We start from the raw sequence: 22186 nt of genomic DNA on the forward strand, positions 1-22186 counted from the left end.
GAATATGAGCAAGAACTGTTTAGAAACCATGCTAACAGACTAGTATTACGAAATCTGTACTGGGACACAAAAGGAAACATTGTAGTCAGCTGTTCATTGCCCCTGGAATTCCTAGCACTTTACAAATCTAATCAATTACCACATGTGAGTTTGACTAAAGATAGAGATGTGAAGTGGGCAGACCTAGGAGAAAAAGTCACAAGGTGGGAGAAACAGACAGAGATAGAACTTTCCAAACAGGGAGTACAGAAGCAGAAGTTAAATTGGATAATGCAGACACACCCAGCTGTACACTTGCAGGTAAGTGAGGACAGCTGAGTAGCACTCTTACTAGAAGAAGAGGAAAAAGCCTTACAAGACATACCAGAGACGCTCTGATCAACAGGAAAATCAGATGTAGGACTTATTTGTACAGCAGGACCAGTCACTATCAAGCCAAAGTCAGCATTTAGACCTCAAAAGAGACAGTATCCCTTGAGAAAGGATGCAGAAATAGGAATCAAACCTATAATAGCAGCCTTACTTAAGGAAGGAGTATTGATAGAATCTCCCGATTCACCATGTAATACACCCATATTTCCTGTTAGGAAAGCAAATGGAGAATGGCGTATGGTCCAGGATTTACAAGCTGTAAATGACGCAGTTATACCTAGAGCACCCACGGTGCCAGATCCATATACTTTATTAAATTATTTGAAACCTCAACAAAAGTATTTTTCTGTGGTAGATATTAGCAATGCGTTTTTCACAATACCGATACACCCTGACAGCCAACATTGGTTTGCATTTACATTTCAGGGGAAAAGGTATACATACACGTGATTACCACAGGGATATTGTGAGAGTCCAACAATATTCGCACAGGAAATGGCAAGTAACCTGGCGGGATTTATCCCACTGAAAGGCAGCCAGATTTTACTCTATGTAGACGACATTCTGCTGGCAGCCCCCACCCAGCAAGAATGCAGAGAAGATACCATAGCATTACTACAATTTTTAGCTACTCAAGGACACAAGGTAAACAAAAACAAATTGCAACTTTGGAAAAAACAGGTCAAATACCTGGGATATGTAATATCCAAAGAAGGCAGAATATTAGATGAAGACAGAAAAACAGCAATATTACAAGCACCTAAACCAACTACCAAGAAGGAAATGATGTCCTTCCTAGGTACTACTAATTTTTGTCAGAGTTGGATTCCAAACTATGCCTTGGAATCTGCTCCACTGACTAACTTGATATTCAAGAAGCCTATGGCAGCACAAGATTTATTACAGTGGACACCAGAAGCAGAATCAGCTTTCTGCAAGTTAAAATAAACAAAAAGCGAAGCAGAATCCAAGCCAAAAGTTACTAATAACCAACAAACACAAGCCTGGATAAATGAAGCAGGATGTCCCAAAAATAGGTTCTTTATTGAGCCACAACGCTGAAAAAAGCACACCATAAACGCCTTTATCACATACAAGTGCGTTTTCGTCATAAAACCATTTGACTTCATCAGATGCTGACATCCATACAAAAGCCCATTTTTATTTGTTTCCTTACTAATTGCAACCTATCAGGATGCTTCTATTAAATTTAAAACAACGAATGCAGTTTTATTTCCTTTTAAATTTCATTTCCTCATTTAAATGTTCATGAATAATTCATTTAAAATACGCCCCTCATTCTGACGTGTATAATCATTTTAAAATTAATGTTGAGTGATGTTTCTTAAAAAATTTTTATCATGTAATGATAAGCCATTTTATTACATTACATTTTGATGCTTTTATATACCATGTTTAAAAATATTATTATCCAGATAAAAAACAAATAAATAAATAAATAATTACATAAATAAATAAGTACATATGCCCATGTATTTGAATCATGTATTTATCTTTGTTAAACCAGTGCATTGAATTCTATTGTTCTCTTCGCATACTATCACTTTCCAAAGGTTCTAACTATATAAATTAATACTAATTACAATTTAGCTGTTCTTAGTTTTAATATAGGTAAAATTGAGATATACTCATTCAGTCCTGGGGGGTTCCCTGCGTCCAGGGTTAGTTGCCACCACAATTCCCTAACCTCAATTTTTTCTTCCCAGGGTCCCCCCCTACCATCAAGTTTAACTTGTTCCAGAACCACAAAAGTGCATTTTGCTTCAGGGCATTTTTTTAAATGTTTAAATAAAGCATTGGTGTCCTTACATGTAGCCACTTCATAATGATGTTCGTATTTCCTTCTTTTGAGCTTTCTTTCGGTTTTTCCCACATAGAAGGATTTACAAACTGTGCAGGAAGCTAGGTATACTAAACCTTTTGATTCACAATTGTATAAACCCCTGCTAATCAACCATTTATTTCTACTTTCTAAATAGAACCTATCTACATTCATAATATTCATAATATAGTGACATTGATTGCAGTGTCCACATTTATAGGTCCCTGTTTTGTTTTTTGTTTTATTACTTTGTTTGTTCTCTAGAATCAACCTTATATTCTGGGAATTTTTGTATATTATTTTTTGAGGCATTTTGGATATTTTATCTATGTCTGTGATGGCCACAAACCTTTCCCATTCTCTCAAAAATTTCCTTTTGACAATATTGTTTGTAGCATTATATTCCAAAACTAATACATGCTCGTAGTTAGAACCATTACTATCTTTACTAACCTCTTCTGTTTCTTTCCAACCAGCATTATTCAAAATTGGTTGGAACCTATTAATTCTACCTTTTTCTACTTCTTCCCTAATGTCCTTAATAAACTTGGAAGGGTATCCTCTTTCGAGGAACATAGATTCTAGAAAGTCACATTCTACCTCAAAATCGTCATCTGCACTAGTCATCCGACTCCCCCTTACGAACTGTCCCTTTACAATATTTTTCTTGCAGTGAAGGGGGTGGGCACTGTCGAAATGCAAAAAGGAATTACAGTATGTTTCCTTTCTAAATACTCTTGTTTCAAATTTATTGTTCACCTTATAAATTTCTATATCCAAGTATTGCACATTTTTTTCAGAAATCTTATGTGTAAACCTTAAAAATTGGGTTGATTTATTCAAGTAGTCCAGAAATTCTTCTAGTTTTTTCTCTTCCTCCCTTCCAAAAAATTATGATATCATCTAAAAATCTACGATATAAATTCCAATAGTTTCTGAATTCCGTGGGAATAATAAATTTCTCTTCCCATTTAGCCAAAACAAGGTTTGCAAAAGTTGGGGCGCAAGCTGCCCCCATAGCTACTCCTTGTGTTTGCTGAAAGCATTCACCCTTGAAATACAAGAAGTTATTTCTCAAAACCATCTCCATTTACCAAGTGTTGACCAGTTTTTCTTTTTGAGTTAATTCTCTATCTTGGTAAACTATTTCTTCAAACATTTCCATACCTTCCTTCCATGGAATGGATGAGAACAAATCCACTATGTCAATGGTTACAAATAACAAATTCTCCTCGTATAAATCATGGGAAATAGCTTTCAACAGATCCCAGGAGTCTTTCAATATCAATTATCTACCTACCCAAATTCTTTTTAATTTTGTATCCACATATTTGGCTAAAGGGTGTGTTTTTGACCCTTCGGCAGAAACTATGGGTCTGAAGGGAGGATCAGTATCGTGTTTATGAATTTTTGGGATCCCAATAAGAGAGGGGATCCTAGGTTTGTCTACCTTAAAATACCTATAGGTGTTGAAATCAATTAGTTCTTCTTGCACCATATCTAATAAACCTAAATCAATTTTGTGATATGCAATATTAACTTCATTTCTTGAAACACAAGAGTACTTTCCATCTTCCCATAAAATACTATTCATTTTACTTTCATAATGAATATTATCCATTATAACCACCCCTCCCCCTTTATCAGGTTTCATTACCCGAATACTGGAATTATTTTTCAATTCATCCAAACAATACTTTTCTTCTTTACTTAAATTGTCCTTGTATCTAGTGTGTTTGTGTTGTTCTTTCCTTACTTCTTGTTCTACTATTTTTTCTAGGTTTCTTAATTGAGGGTGGAGTGGGGGGTTATAGGTGGTTTTCCATCTCAGTTCCCTTTTGTCCTTGTTTAAAGGTGTTTGTAGGACAATATTTAAATTCACCTTTCTTAGAAACATCTTTATGTCCATTAGGGTTTTAGCAATGTCTCCCTTTTTATAGGGAATACATTTTAACCCTTTTGAAAGCAGTTCAAAGTGCCCCTTCTTTATATCAATGCCACTAAAATTATATATAGAAAAGTTATTAAATGTATTTTTAATTCCATTTGTGGTCACTATTTCACAGTTGTTTATAGTGGGGGGTCAGAGTTTGTTCAGTACCTTCCTCCCCCCCCCCTACTCCATTGAAAATTTGGTTGTGGAGATCTCTTTTTATTCATAAGCCTTTCAGATCTCCTTAATGGTGGGAATTCTTCATCATAGTTTTCGTTTTCATTTCTAAACTCATTCTCTACACATAGACCCTCAAATCCCCTTTTATTTTGTTCAAAGGGACCATCCAACCTGTCCCCACCCATATAGTGGTTTTTATATGGTGGTTTAGGGTAACTAACCTCATTGTTGTAGTCTGTAATGTCTCTTTCAAATTTTTTAAGCTTTCTATTAATTACTTCACTACACTTAAAATCAATATCTTTCCTTAACTTAAAATACTTACCTTTCTCTTCTTGAATAGTGAACATTAGATCAGTTTAATGCACTGGTCAATTTCTTCAATATCCTTATATACAGTTTCTAAAACTCTGTTATTTTCTTTAATCATGAGTTTTAAAACATCTAAACCACAATTATTAAATACAGTGAGCAGTTCTTTATGAAACACGGATCCTGCCACAACATTGTTGGGAAATTTCCACACCCTTAACCCCTTAGGAGCAATTTCCCTGTTTAAACATTCCCTTAGGTATTCGTTTTCAATATTCAGATTCCTGTATTTGTACATAAGCTTAGATAAATTGTCCAACATAATAGCATAGGTGTTGTTGCTTAGGTTGGAACCTTTCCTGTTGTTGTTTAACTTAAACACACATTTGGTTTTTAACCATACATTAATTTCTTCTTGAGTAACGTTTGTCACAGTACCTGAAATATTTCTGTTACGAATAGGTGACTTCCCTACTGCACACCCCAAGCCATCGTTGATCTCTGTTCTCTCATCATTATATCCAAAACCATTCGGTGTATGTAAAGGGTTGAAAGTTCCTTCATTTACATCACCAAGGTCGCCAGCATCTCCATAACTGCCAGTAAGCTCCCTTCCTTCACGAATAACACCATCTGCAGGTTTGTTAAACCTTGCGGTTCTGCAAGTCCTCCGTTTCCTCATGTCACCATACATCTGTACCAAGGATTGGCTTAGGGGAGTCAGTAGGTCAATCAATTCCGTAAGCTGACCAATCAGCTTACGAGAAAGGCCCAAATCGTCCTGCCCCCTAGAATCAGGAAGCGAGGTAGTTTCCATCCTCGTTCTGCCAAAAGTTCACAATAAACAAAAAGTGAAGCAGAATCCAAGCCAAAAGTTACTAATAACCAACAAACACAAGCCTGGATAAATGAAGCAGGATGTCCCAAAAAATAGGTTCTTTATTGAGCCACAACGCTGAAAAAAGCACACCATAAACGCCTTTATCACATACAAGTGCGTTTTCATCATAAAACCATTCGACTTCATCAGATGCTGACAACCATACAAAAGCCCATTTTTATTTGTTTCCTTACTAATTGCAACCTATCAGGATGCTTCTATTAAATTTAAAACAACGAATGCAGTTTTATTTCCTTTTAAATTTCATTTCCTCATTTAAATGTTCATGAATAATTCATTTAAAATACGCCCCTCATTCTGACGTGTATAATCATTTTAAAATTAATGTTGAGTGATGTTTCTTAAAAAATTTTTATCATGTGATGATAAGCCATTTTATTACATTACATTTTGATGCTTTTATATACCATGTTTAAAAATATTATTATCCAGATAAAAAACAAATAAATAAATAAATAAATAATTACATAAATAAATAAGTACATATGCCCATGTATTTGAATCATGTATTTATCTTTGTTAAACCAGTGCATTGAATTCTATTGTTCTCTTCGCATACTATCACTTTCCAAAGGTCCTAACTATATAAATTAATACTAATTACAATTTAGCTGTTCTTAGTTTTAATATAGGTCAAATTGAGATATACTCATTCAGTCCTGGGGGGTTCCCTGCGTCCAGGGTTAGTTGCCACCACAATTCCCTAACCTTAATTTTTTTCTTCCCAGGGTCCCCCCCCTACCATCAAGTTTAACTTGTTCCAGAACCACAAAAGTGTATTTTGCTTCAGGGCATTTTTTTAAATGTTTAAATAAAGCATTGGTGTCCTTACATGTAGCCACTTCATAATGATGTTCGTATATCCTTCTTTTGAGCTTTCTTTCGGTTTTTCCCACATAGAAGGATTTACAAACTGTGCAGGAAGCTAGGTATACTAAACCTTTTGATTCACAATTGTATAAACCCCTGCTAATCAACCATTTATTTCTACTTTCTAAATAGAACCTATCTACATTCATAATATAGTGACATTGATTGCAGTGTCCACATTTATAGGTCCTTGTTTTGTTTTTTGTTTTATTACTTTGTTTGTTCTCTAGAATCAACCTTATATTCTGGGAATTTTTGTATATTATTTTTTGAGGCATTTTGGATATTTTATCTATGTCTGTGATGGCCACAAACCTTTCCCATTCTCTCAAAAATTTCCTTTTGACAATATTGTTTGTAGCATTATATTCCAAAACTAATACATGCTCGTAGTTAGAACCATTACTATCTTTACTAACCTCCTCTGTTTCTTTCCAACCAGCATTATTCAAAATTGGTTGGAACCTATTAATTCTACCTTTTTCTACTTCTTCCCTAATGTCCTTAATAAACTTGGAAGGGTATCCTCTTTCGAGGAACATAGATTCTAGAAAGTCACATTCTACCTCAAAATCATCATCTGCACTAGTCATCCGACTCCCCCTTACGAACTGTCCCTTTGCAATATTTTTGTTGCAGTGAAGGTGGTGGGCACTGTCGAAATGCAAAAAGGAATTACAGTACGTTTCCTTTCTAAATACTCTTGTTTCAAATTTATTGTTCACCTTATAAATTTCTATATCCAAGTATTGTACATTTTTTTTCAGAAATCTTATGTGTAAACCTTAAAAATTGGGTTGATTTATTCAAGTAGTCCAGAAATTCTTCTAGTTTTTCTCTTCCTCCCTTCCAAAAAATTATGATATCATCTAAAAATCTACGATATAAATTCCAATAGTTTCTGAATTCTGTGGGAATAATAAATTTCTCTTCCCATTTAGCCAAAACAAGGTTTGCAAAAGTTGGGGCACAAGCTGCCCCCATAGCTACTCCTTGTGTTTGCTGAAAGCATTCACCCTTGAAATACAAGAAGTTATTTCTCAAAACCATCTCCATTAACCAAGTGTGGAACAGTTTTTCTTTTTGAGTTAATTCTCTGTCTTGGTAAACTATTTCTTCAAACATTTCCATACCTTCCTTCCATGGAATGGATGAGAACAAATCCACTATGTCAATGGTTACAAATAACAAATTCTCCTCGTATAAATCATGGGAAATAGCTTTCAACAGATCCCAGGAGTCTTTCAATATCAATTCTCTACCTACCCAAATTCTTTTCAATTTTGTATCCACATATTTGGCTAAAGGGTGTGTTTTTGACCCTTCGGCAGAAACTATGGGTCTGAAGGAAGGATCAGTATCGTGTTTATGAATTTTTGGGATCCCAAAAAGAGAGGGGATCCTAGGTTTGTCTACCTTTAAATACCTATAGGTGCTGAAATCAATTAGTTCTTCTTGCACCATATCTAATAAACCTAAATCAATTTTGTGATATGCAATATTAACTTCATTTCTTGAAACACAAGAGTACTTTCCATCTTCCCATAAAATACTATTAATTTTACTTTCATAATGAATATTATCCATTATAACCACCCCCCCCCCCTTTATCAGGTTTCATTACCCTTCCAAGTTTATTAAGGACATTAGGGAAGAAGTAGAAAAAGGTAGAATTAATAGGTTCCAACCAATTTTGAATAATGCTGGTTGGAAAGAAACAGAGGAGGTTAGTAAAGATAGTAATGGTTCTAACTACGAGCATGTATTAGTTTTGGAATATAATGCTACAAACAATATTGTCAAAAGGAAATTTTTGAGAGAATAGGAAAGGTTTGTGGCCATCACAGACATAGATAAAATATCCAAAATGCCTCAAAAAATAATATACAAAAATTCCCAGAATATAAGGTTGATTCTAGAGAACAAACAAAGTAATAAAACAAAAAACAAAACAGGGACCTATAAATGTGGACACTGCAATCAGTGTCACTATATTATGAATGTAGACAGGTTCTATTTAGAAAGTAGAAATAAATGGTTGATTAGCAGGGGTTTATGCAATTGTGAATCAAAAGGTTTAGTATACCTAGCTTCCTGCACAGTTTGTAAATCCTTCTATGTGGGAAAAACCGAAAGAAAGCTCAAAAGAAGGATATACGAACATCATTATGAAGTGCCTACATGTAAGGACACCAATGCTTTATTTAAACATTTAAAAAATGTCCTGAAGCAAAACACACTTTTGTGGTTCTGGAACAAGTTAAACTTGATGGTAGGGGGGACCCTGGGAAGAAAAAATTGAGGTTAGGGAATTGTGGTGGCAACTAACCCTGGATGCAGGGAACCTCCCAGGACTGAATGAGTATATCTCAATTTTACCTATATTAAAACTAAGAACAGCTAAATTGTAATTAGTATTAATTTATATAGTTAGAACCTTTGGAAAGTGATAGTATGCGAAGAGAACAATAGAATTCAATGCAATGGTTTAACAAAGATAAATACATGATTCAAATACATGGGCATATGTACTTATTTATTTATGTAATTATTTATTTATTTTTTTTTTATCTGGATAATAATATTTTTAAACATGGTATATAAAAGCATCAAAATGTAATGTAATAAAATGGCTTATCATTACATGATAAAAATTTTTTAAGAAACATCACTCAACATTAATTTTAAAATGATTATACACGTCAGAATGAGGGGCGTATTTTAAATGAATTATTCATGAACATTTAAATGAGGAAATGAAATTTAAAAGGAAATAAAACTGCATTCGTTGTTTTAAATTTAATAGAAGCATCCTGATAGGTTGCAATTAGTAAGGAAACAAATAAAAATGGGCTTTTGTATGGTTGTCAGCATCTGATGAAGTCGAATGGTTTTATGACGAAAATGCACTTGTATGTGAAAAAGGCGTTTATGGTGTGCTTTTTTCAGCGTTGTGGCTCAATAAAGAACCTATTTTTTGGGACATCCTGCTTCGTTTATCCAGGCTTGTGTTTGTTGGTTTTCTGCAAGTTAAAACAACTGATAGCATCCTCATTAGTTTTAGGATTTCCATACTATCATAAACGATTTTTCCAAACTATAGATTGTAAGCAGGGTTATATGACATCAGTGTTAACACAACAGCATGAGGACAAATAATGCCCCATATCTTACTATTCATCACAGCTAGACCCAGTGGCGCGATCCCTGCCCCACTGTGTACAAGCAGTAGTCGCAGCTGCAATGGCAGTGCAGGCTTCAGCCTCAGTAGTGTTATTCCACCCTCTCACATTGAGTGTGCCTCATGCAGTCGCGATTATTTTACTGCAAGAAAAAGTAGCATATCTTTCTCCTGCTAGACATCTTTCCTGTATGACTATACTGTTGAGCCAACCTCATATGACAATTGAATGATGTACAACTTTGAATCCATCAACCTTGCTCCCAACCCCTGAAGATGGCAAACCACACTGCTGCCTGCAGGAGATTGAGCAAAAGACACTACCTAGAAAAGATCTCACGGATGTTCCCATGGATGATGCCGAGGTGAATTACTATGTGGATGGCTCGTGTAGGAGGGGTCCTACAAGACAGAATCTAGTGGGGTATGCAGTAGTTTCTGATACTGAGATTTTAGAAGCAAAGTCTTTACCACACAACTTATCTGCACAAGCAGCAGAATTGATTGCTTTAACAAGGGCATGTACCTTGGCAAAAGATAAATGAGTGAATATTTTTACTAACAGCCAGTATGCTTTTTCTACTGTACATGTTTTTGCGCAGCAGTGGAAAAATAGAGGAATGATAACATCTACTGGTAAACCAATTAATCATGTGCAATTTATTTTAGATTTGTTAGACTCTATTCAGTTACCTCAGAAAGTAGCTATTTGCAAATGCATAGCTCATACCAAACAACAGGACAGGATTCCAAAAGGTAATGCGGGGGCTGATACAGCTGCAAAACAAGCAGCTTCAGCTTCAGAAGTGTTTCTTTTGAGTGAGGAGTTACAACCATCTGAGATTTTAGACTTAGAAATGTTAAAAACAATGCAGACACTTACTACAAATGTAGAAAAACAAAAATGGATAAAATGAGGAGCAATTCTTGAGAAAGGGCTGTACATCTCCAAAGAGAGGAAACCGATTTTACCATCTAACTTGTTTAGATATGCAGCTTTGTTGAGCCATGGGCAGTGTCATGTCTCAACAGGGGGAATGGTACAGTTAGTGAATCGAGTGTTTACAACGTATGGATTTACAAACTACACAAAAAAATTTTGTGCAGCATGCCATATTTGTAACAGGCATCATGCACAAGGGGCACTGAAGCCTAAGCAAGGGAGTTTCCCTACACCACCGTATCCATTCCATACTATCTGTATGGATTTTATAGAGCTAAACAAATCTGAAAATAAAAGGTACTTTCTTGTCATTATAGATATGTTTTCTAAATGGGTAGAAGCTTTTCTGACTAAAAATCCAGATGCAGCTACTGTTGCAAAAGTCCTTGTTAAAGAAATTATTCCTAGATTTGGCATACCGGAAAAGATTTATAGCGACAATGGCTCACACTTTGTAAATCAAACTATACAACAATTAAGCCGTTACTTTGGGATTTCTCTGAAAAACCATTGTGCATACCACCCCCAATCTGCAGGATTAGTAGAGAGGCACAATGGAGTTTTGAAAAATAAGCTCAGGAAATTGATTAGTGAGACACAAAAGAACTGGGTGCACTGTCTACCTCTGGCACTGTTGAGTATGAGAACTGTTCCAAATGTAAAAGGGTTAACTCCTTTTGAAATTCTGTTTGGGAGGGCATATTATACACCTCAGTGGAAACCTCTCATGCCTGCAGACCAGGAGGCTGACAGTTCACTTGCAGAGTATATGAGGCGATTTTTGAATAACAAACTTTTGCAGTTAAATTCTGTTTCAGATAAAGAGCAAACCAGACCATCGGAAGCAGCAATAGTCCCAGGCATGTGGGTCTGGGTGAAGGTCATGAAGAAAAAGAATTGGAGTTCTCCGAAGTGGGAAGGACGATACCAGGTGTTACTGTCAACACCCACTGCAGTCAAGATTGCAGAGCGAGCATCCTGGATTCATCTGACACACTGTAAATCGATTAAGAACTTTGAACTGGACAAAAACCTTGTTACTGTTGTACAACGAGAACAAAATGACCAGGTATAGAGTAAACAGAGATGCAGAACAACCTCAGAAAATTTGCATGATTATTCTGATAGCTATACTGATAACAATGATCTTTTTGCTGTGGCCTTTCCTCTTCCCAGCCACACGAGTTGAACTGAACAAACGTGATGCATTACTCGTAGACTGGCATCCAAACTTTAACACTTACCAAGCAATTAAATATGTGTATGCTGAGACTTTTAATGTTTCGAACTGCTGGATTTGCACAGCTACACCAACAGCATACAGGAGATTATTGATCACTGCTGTCCCCCTAGGGGTCAATGAGACCTGGGAAAACTTGATTTTTGATACTACACCTGTGAAATCACAAGACAAAATAGCATTATACCTACCTGTTACACAAAAAGGGATTGTATGTTTTTATAAAAATGACACTATTCAGGTGGGTTGGAGCAATTGCAATGGGACTGTTTCTTATAAATGTTATATTAAGGTCAGTAAGGAAAAAACTATTTGTGATACAAACTATGATGCATATTTTGAGAAGATGCATAGAAGTGTTAGTGAAGTACAACATAATCCTGTTCTTTTAAAGCAGCTTTCTATTATTGATAAGAAAATGTTTCATGCAGAGTAAGCTTATATCAATACTAAAGTAGAGAATTGTTATTTTGTTTGTGGGAAAAAAGTATATAAATGGCTACCTGAGAATTGGTCCGGCAGTTGTTTTTTAGGTTACCTGGTTCCGGCCATATGACACACTTCAGCTTTGCCTCAGGGAAAAATTCGGAATGTCAGAGAGGTCAGCAGTAAACCTAGATGTCCAATCAAGAGACCCAAGAATTCAGTGGGACAAATCGAAGCAGGGTGGAGAAACCATAACTCCGTGAAAAACAAAGATAAACTGACACACATGGACTTGAGTGACACCATTATATCATGGGCAGGCATAGCCCCTGCATATGGCGCAGTGAAATCGATTTGGGAGCTGAGAAAACTGTCTAAACTTCTCGTTATGTTATGAACAATGCAACTTTTTCTGCTCTCGAATTAGTGACTGATGAATTAAATGCTATAAGAACTGTGGTACTTCAAAACCGCATGGCTCTTGACTTCACCCTAGCGGCGAGAGGTGGTACGTGTGCTTTAATCAAAGAAGAATGCTGTTCATATATTCCTGACAACCAGCACGAGATAAATGACCATCTTGAGGTGATCCAGCAAGTGTCGACCATGACCAAACCAGGCCCAAACCCCCTGATGGACTTTTTCCAGAATTTGTTTGGGGGGGTGGGGTTCCATCCTAATGAACATCCTGATTGACATTTGTGTGGGATTACTCCTATTAGGAGCACGTATTTGTTGTGGTATTCCCTGCATGAAGAAATTAATCAAAGATTTTATAGACATGTCAGTTTTTGAGACTTTGTATCAAAGTACTGAAATTGAAGAGTTGTTGAAAAGTGAAACACTTACATAAGTCTAAACAGAATGACTCTCTTAACTGCAAATCCTGAATGGAAGAGGTTAGGAGAAGAAGCAAACTGTTTATGCTTTTGAAAATAGAATTAAAAAGATTTAACAGGGGGGAAAATGTTAGAAAAATATGTATTAATGTGTGTGTTTAATGCTAATTAGAAGCTAAAAGAGTTAACACGTTTTTCATTCTATTTTATATATACTATTTTATATACAGCTTAGTTTTATATGAGACTAAAAGATGCTTTTGAAACTGCAGTGTGCTTTCTGAAATTTGCAAGATGCCCTCTGACCTAGTAACTGCTAGCACAGCAAAATTCATGTTTATGCCTTTTGGAAATGTATTTGAAAAACAGGTGATTATCTGCTAGGTCAGGAAGCAATGAATGAACAATGCTATATTCTATAATGTTATGATTTTGATCAATTAGCTCTGTTCGTGGTATGAGAACGTGCACAGCAGCAGAAGGAAGAGATAAAGACAGACAAAGAACTGTTGGAGAAATGAATTGCAATCTATACTTGCTTTGTGCTCAAATTAGCCATAGTACCTTGAATGGTAACATTGCATATATCTAACCGGTGGTAGCCAAGGCCATGTTGTTTTTCTTAGGAAGTTTCTCACAAAAATTGATAGTACATGCAGAAAAGCATGAAAACAACTGCTATGTAATGATGATGTTAAAACTTGTGATCTGCTACATCAGCTTGGTAGGCAATGTCTTATTAGAAACTGTATAAAAATGCTGGTATTTCCTGATTCTAGTTAGACAAACTCTGTATTAGCACGTTTTTGTCTCCTTGCTGCAAGATTAAAGTGCCTTAACCTGAACCTACCGTGTATTGATCATTTTTAAAATATATTTTTCCTTTGACAGCATACATATTTGTTTGCATGTGTAAATTTGTGTTCATGTAAATATGAAAATATGGACATATATGTATATATGGGACGGCAAGAATGACATAATGGTTAAGGCTTTATGTCAGAGCTGCAAGTTACAGAGTTTGATTCTGTCCTTCAATTATTAGCTAAACTTGTAATTGCTTTGTGATGCCCACTACTACTAACAATATGAGATGGCCACCAATATGTGATGTCCCTGTGATGCCCGTGCACTGGCCCAGCAATCAAGGAGCCTCAATCCTCACCACTAACACCAGTGAGGGGCATCCATATAGGGAAAGCTAATAAATACACACACAGTAAAGTACAATTTCCCTTAAGAGCACGCAGAGATCACAGTCAGTCGGGGGCTGGTTTCTACCTTTCTCTCCAGGTCCCCAATAATACTCCCCACTGGCACAGCTATAGGGTCCAGATCTCAGCCTAATGGGCAAGCTAAAACCTCCAGCACCCTCACTGTCCAACCAGTGCTTCGTGTCCCTACCCAAGTAGCTGACATACACACACACACACACACACACACACACACACACACACACACACACACACACACACACACACACACACACACACACACACACACACACACACACACACACACACACACACATTTTGAGACAAGAGTTGATACAACCACACAGGCACTCCTGGGGGAAGGCTGGCACAGGTTTTCCAGCTGTGACCCTTTTACCCAGACTATATGGTAGAAATCACTGCCACCACCCAGCTAATATTTATCAGCTACTCAAAGGCCCTTATTAAAGGGTGTCCAATTATTACTTATTATTAGTACTTATTATCCAAATGGCCTGTGTGGCTGAACAGCAAAGCTTATTTTGAGTGACTTGGTACAATATAACTATATATATATATATATATATATATATATATATATATATATATATATATATATATATATATATGCAATATACTCTAGAGCTTAAATTATCTCTACACAAAACAGCCACAGTTGAAGGGTTTAAAAATATTTAATAATAAATAATAAAAACACAAGGCAATATTTCTTACTACACAGTGCTAGCCAAGAGTTCAGAGATTACAGAGAAATACTGAAAATAATACCATAGAAAAGTTCTGACATCACAGAGAAACACTTAGACTAATCTTTCTATTTCCTAGCTATTTCTAAGAGAAACACTAAAGTCTAAGATCCTACTTACATATAGAAACAGGCAGTGCTGGTGATGGATGTTCTCAAGACAAATGCTCTAATTCTGTAATTCTTTCTGTCTTTTAATTGATAACACAGTACCACCGATTAATTTCAGATTACATCATTTCTTTCTGGTTCCCAGTCTAATAGACTCTCAGAGGTTAATAGCCCCTTTGATCTTGCAGCTGGTCAGGAACCAGAGCAATAAAAGAAATTATACATGCAAATTCGAACCATTAACTCTGACCTCAAAACAATAGGCAGAATTCCTTCATCCAGACATATCAGCTCGGAATTTTGACATTAAAGACAGTCATAAAATGCTTGACTTAGCTTTCTTACAGCAGAGTGCACTGTTGTTACATTTTTGCTGTTCCGCATTTAATACCATTCTTCCCCTTTAAGAGAACAGTCCTGTGGCTTATATTAATATTTACAAATTACAAAATTATCTACAAAATTCTATCTGGCTATGCTGGCAGCCTTCACCTATCTTCACAGTCTCCACACTGCCAATAATCAAGGAGCCTAAATCCTCATGACTGACACCGGAGAGGGGCGTGCACTTGGAATACAAATGGATGCACTCAGTATTTTCAGATGCAATCCTCTCTGCATCAAGTACAGTTTTCCTTAACAGTGCACAGGGAACACACTTAGCTTGGGGTCTAGATATCTCTATATTTGTCTCCCTCCAGGTCCCCAATAAGACTCCCCACTGGTACAGCTGTAGGGCTAGGTCCTCAGCTGAGTGTCTAAGCCAAGTCCTCCAGCACCCTCTCATGTTCCTGCCCCAAATAGCTCACACACACACACACACACACACACACACACACACACACACACACAGACACACACACACACACACACACACACACACACACACACACACACACACACACACACACACACACACACACACACACACACACACACACACACACACACACACACACATGCACACACACACACACATGCACACACACACACGCACACACACACACACACACACACACACACACACACACACACACACACACACACACACACACACACACACACACACACACACACACACACACACACACACACACACACACATGCACACACCTGTGGAAGGCTGGCACAGATTTAACTGCTCTTCCCCCTTCTGCACAGAGTATAAGGTAGTTATCACTGCCAACAGTCACATCACAATCAGCTACTCTAAGGCCCTTAACAAAAGGTATCCAATTATACCATGTAATATAAATGCTAATACAAATTGTAGCAGTTGATCAAGATGGCTAAGCCTTCTGGAGTGGCCCACACAGTGTTACCAAGTAAATATAAGTACTCTCAAAGGTTAGATACTTTCTACAAGGACCAGCCACAATAAAAGTTTAAATTTATTTAATAATAAATGATAAAAGAACATGAAAATATTGAATATATATTTACAGTAAACCTCAGAGTTCAGATCACAGGAAATATTGAAAAGAACATTGATGGACAAACTCAGACAAATAAAGAAAAACAATATCTAAACTAAGCTTCACTATATTCCTGACTAATCTAAAAGAATTACTGTTTCCTAGTTAAGTTATTAACTATCGCAAGTCAAGGTGTTGTGGGTGAGGGTCTTTCTAGTCAAGTTTCCCAAAACAGAATAGTCAATGCTCTGAGATTTCTCTTTGTGATATCTAAAATATAATTTCCAAGAGGGCTTGCAGAATGACCTCATCTGTCACCTGACTCTGGGCTCTGACAGTATTCCCCTTTGAAGCTCAGACAGGAAGTTAGCATTGATGGCTGCAATACACATCTAAGTTTTTATGTCAGTTACTAGGGCTTTCTCTCTTTTTACTGAGCTAATGAAAAAAGGCTTTTTCCCAGAATTAATGTCTCTGGTCCTATTCAGTACTTTGGGGTGACATTTTAATGGTTTAGCAGCTCATTTACATTTCCCTTGTTTTTCTCTAAGTAAGCTAGCTGATACATTTAATTCAGTTGCACAATTAACACAAGCAAAGCTCACAAAAACATTTTCAGCACAGGCATCTGTACACATCAGTTTGCCATAAAAATGACATACAGCTCTAATACATTTGTAACACAAGCATCTTGTATAAATCAGTTTGATATTTAAAGGACATATTCTTTACAAAACTCCAGCTGGCTATGTTGGCACTTGCCCATATCTTCACAAGTTTGCAGATAGATTGCCTAGCATTTATTTTGTACCCATGTCTCTGATACACAGAGACAGACAGTAATGCTCAAATCAACACCCCCCACAACAAAACTTCTTGAAACTTCCTAACATACTCCTTCCTTATAAACACCCATGATACATAGGGACACAATTGGGTTTGATTGCATAGCTGGGCTTATAAAGGCCCTGGCGGTCATTAGCCTAGTATATAACTATGAACCTATATAGATAGATATATGTATGTATAATTTCTGTGTGAATGTGTTTGTGTGCAAATATGAATATGCATGTATTATATGTATAATGTATATTTGCAAGAAGGGACAGTGGACTGCATAATGCATTCCTTCTCTGGCATCCATTGCCTAAATCAGCCAGGCAATTAATATTGCTTTCATTGCAACTATAAGAAGTGCTAGCAAACAGCTTTACATCTGGTGTTACTTATTCCTGTCATTCAAGATTTACAAGCCTAGTAGCATTTTGAATTGTGCTTATGAAAACAGTGTATTTTTTACAGCATTTTCATTTGATAGCAGCAATTCCTTATGACATGAAATTATTTGGTGTTGGCTTCTTTGATTCCTTAACTAGCAGGTATTCATTGCCAACATAGAAAGGAGCTGGAAGGGGAAATACATTAGAGTAAGACTGTTTAAGTTTGATGTACTGCAACAGAGCTATTACACATTGCCTTTTTTATATATAATTGATAACACAATAATTCATACAAAGGCAGGAGGAGGGATCTGTGATCTCTGGCATAGACAGATATATATAATGATATCTGTAATTATGACAATGTGAGGTATTGCCAGCTATGCCAAGAGAAGTAGGGCAGTGGATGTGCAACATATGCCAGCACAGCTAGTTGGAATTTTCTAAAGAATTATATGCTATTTGTATATCAAACTGATTTGTACAGATGCTTGTGTTGAAAAATGTATTTGTAAAGCTGCTTGTGTTACAAATGTACCAATGGTGGGTCCTGGCAGTATTATAACTGATTAAATGTATATGTTTTAACAGAGGATACTGGGAGAGAAGAGGTTAATCTCAGTCCAGCTAATCTTGAAAAATAGTAAAAAATTAAATTACTTAATTTAGGTCATAAAGATTGTATCTTACAGTTCTGATTGCAGATTGCATTGATGAAATGTCTATGTAAACAAATACTAGGAAGCCTTCTGTATTGTCTTTAGCAGTGATTTAATTGTTACTCTGGAAGGGTAGAAGTTTGAAATTGTTTTATGACTTATAGAAGCCGCAACAGATTTTGGCAAAGCTCTACATGTGTGTATTATTAACACCTATGTGCTACATTCTGGTAACTTCTAGTCAAAAGGGTAGCAAGGGAACCAGAAGTCAGATGACCAAATGTATGTGATGTCATTCTGTAAGCTATCACTGAAATTATGTTTTTTTAATACTAGATGAGACTGAAGTCTCAGGGCAGCCTGTTTCTTGGAACCTGAGATAGAAGGATCTCCCACCCACTTCATCTTGCCTTCCTCTAGTAAGTGAACTAGGGAATAATAATTATTTAGATCAGTCAGGAAAATATAGTGAGATTAGTTAAGCATTGTTTTTCTGTACCTGTGTAAATCTATTCATCTTTGTTAGTTTAATATTTCCTGTGATTGAAACTATGTTTATTGTAAACAGAAATTTAGTATTTTCATGTTCTTTTATTATTTATTATTAAATATATTTAAATATTTCATTGTGTTTGGTCCTTTAGAGAATATTTTAACCTTTGAGAGTACTTATATCTACTTGGTGACTTTGTGGTCACTCCCGGAAGCTGTACTGCACTGGTCAAACACTACCATTTGTATTAATATTAATTTCACTCAGTATAATTGGGTACCCTTGTGACAGCCTTAGAGTAGCTGGCTTTAGAATGTCTGATGGCAGTAACTACCTTATAGCCTCAGCAGAAGGGTGCATAGCTAGTAATTCTGTGCCAGCCTTTTGCAGGTCTGTGTGTGTGTGTGCATGCGTGTGTGTGTGTGTGTGTGTGTGTGTGTGTGTGTGTGTGTGTGTGTGTGTGTGTGTGTATGCAAATCAAATCTCCATGAGTGTGTGTCAGCCACTTGGAGCAGAGACATGGAGCACTGGTTTCATAGAAGGGGTGCTGGAGGACTTGGCTTAGACACCCAACTGAGGACTCAACTCTATAGCTGTGCCAGTGGGGAGTCGCACTAGACCCTAAAGAGAGAGAGAGAGAAATCCAAACCCCAGACTGAGTATGTTCCCTGTGTGCTCTTAAGAAATATTGTGCTTGATGCAGAGAGCCACATCTGGAAATACTGGGTGTATCCATTTTTCTTCCAAGTGAACGTCCCTCTCCAGTGTCAGTAGTGAGGATTCAGGATCCTTGATTACTGGCCCAGAGAGGGGACATCACAGTAATAATGTAAGTAAGTTTAGAGATTTCTTTTGAACACATTTGCATATTACCTGTCATTATCAATTATCAAAGAACAGTACTTTTTAATTAATCAAGGCTAAAATGTTGTTTGTGTATCAGTTTGAATGGTCATAAATAGGAAGATCATGGTTTGATACAGATGAGTCTGACAGCCTTGCACTCAGAATACTGACCACTAATTAATGTGATAACATTGTATATTACTTGAGTTGCTCTTTCTGGATACACACTTTTCTCCCATGGGGATCTCATAGCTGAAATACATAAAAAAGGGGGTATGGGAACCCCCTTAAGGGAAAAAACATTTGATTCTTTCTTTATCTGTGACTATATTTAATCCTGGAGTTTGATATCAAGGTCTGCAAATAGACATTTGTATATGAGTGCCTATCAACCTGTTTTTGTTCAGAGCAAATTCACATAGTAGAATTAATGCAGCCAACATACATAGCATTTTTACTGATCCCTTAATACTATATTATGCATGACTGAATGAGTACAAAATTCATCCTTGCAGAGAGCATCATGAAGGAAAAGTATGTCTTCTTCATAAGAAAACTACAACAAATATTTTTTGTCAATCCATAATAAAAAGTAAAACATTTCCTTTAAAATCTTTCCTTTAAGTAGATTTAGCTTCTACTTGTCACTATCAGGTACCAGAATACTGTGCTTATGAATCCATCAAGACCATAATGGTATGTTGCAACATCTAAAGCACATTTTTTCTTTGTAATAAAACAAAACTAACTGCAAAACAAGAATATATGAATAAGCACACCCACAAACAAACACTGCACAAAGTGTTTGCAATTACATAAAACAAAGTTGAATATTCTTCTTTCCCTTTTTAGCTATCACGCCTCATTATTGAACAGCAGAGAATAGCTCTTGTCTAGGCATCACACTCATAATTTTGAAAGCTACTTATCCATCATATTCCTCTTATAAGTGCATTTATGCAGTAGGGTTAGTACAACTTACAAAGAGTTTTAAATTACTGGTCTATAATATATATATATATATATATATATATATATATATATATATATATATATATATATATATATATATATATATATATATATATATATATATATATGTATATATATATATATATATATATGCATCTACTTCACGAGGCTGAAATCTGAAATAACCAAAGTCGAATTTGAAGAGACGAAAAGAGCAAAACGTTAATTTACCAAATGGTAGCATGTTTCTCAAGGTGAATAAACACTTGCCCAAGTGTTTCTTAGGGTAAATAAACACATGCTGAACAGTTACATAAAAACAATGAGCAATGTATCAAACCCACTTAAACAACTATATTTACCGACTCCAGGATCTCATTACAGTTGGGAAAAGGGCATATTCACTGATGTTGGCCAAGTGTTTACTTACCCTGAGAAATCCTTTTGGTAAATTAAAGTTTTTCTCTTTTTTTCTCGGCAAATTTATCTTCAGTTATTTCAGATTTTGGCCTTGTGAAGGGGATATACACACACACACACACACACACACACACACACACACACACACACACACACACACACACACACATATATATATATATATATATATATATATATATATATATATATGTGTGGGTCTAAGACTACTCACTGAAAGCACATTTCACTGAAACACATTTGAATGTGCACAATTCACTGAAAGCTCAATTCACTGAAAACACAATTCACTAAAATACATTTCACTGAAAGTTATATATGGCCTTTTCCCCACTGTAGTGCGACCCTGGAGTTAGTCTATATAGTAAGGGGGTGTGTGGAGGGCACCACCCCCCACCTATTTTAAATATTTTGAATTATATACATGGATACTTGAATTTGAACATAATATATATCCAAACTATGTGGGGGGCTACGCCCCCAACACCCCCAAATGTGGGGGGTGGTGCCCCCACACCCCCCTTACTATATATACAAACTCTGGGGTCGCACTACAGTGGGGAAAAGGCCATATATAACTTTCAGTGACGTGTTTCAGTGAATTGTGTTTTCAGTGAATTGAGCTTTCAGTGATTTATGCACAGTCATTTGACTTTCAGTGAAATGTGCTTTCATAGGTTCATAGGTTCATAGATAGGTACTAGGCTATCTGTCCTAGGGCATTTATAAGCCTAGCCAGACTAGTTGGCTTTCGCCTCCCTTTTAGACAAGATTCCTTAGCCTCTGTCCAGCAGGGCCATAGAAGTGATCCCAGGAGTAAATTTACGATTTCCCATCAACTCATCAAGATTTCTCTTGAAGAGGGTCAGTGAGGGGCTTGGGATTCTATTCCAGAGCGAGGGAAGTCTTTGGGATATGAATCTATCCCTCCAGCATGTCCTGTTTATTGTTGTGCTAAGGTTTAAATCCCTGGAGCATGTAGCTCTAATGGAATTGGTTTTCTTGAGGTGGA

Source organism: Protopterus annectens, chromosome 1.part0 (assembly GCF_019279795.1).
Source record: "Protopterus annectens isolate FY-2018-M chromosome 1.part0, PAN1.0, whole genome shotgun sequence".
NCBI classification, from domain to species: domain Eukaryota; kingdom Metazoa; phylum Chordata; order Ceratodontiformes; family Protopteridae; genus Protopterus; species Protopterus annectens.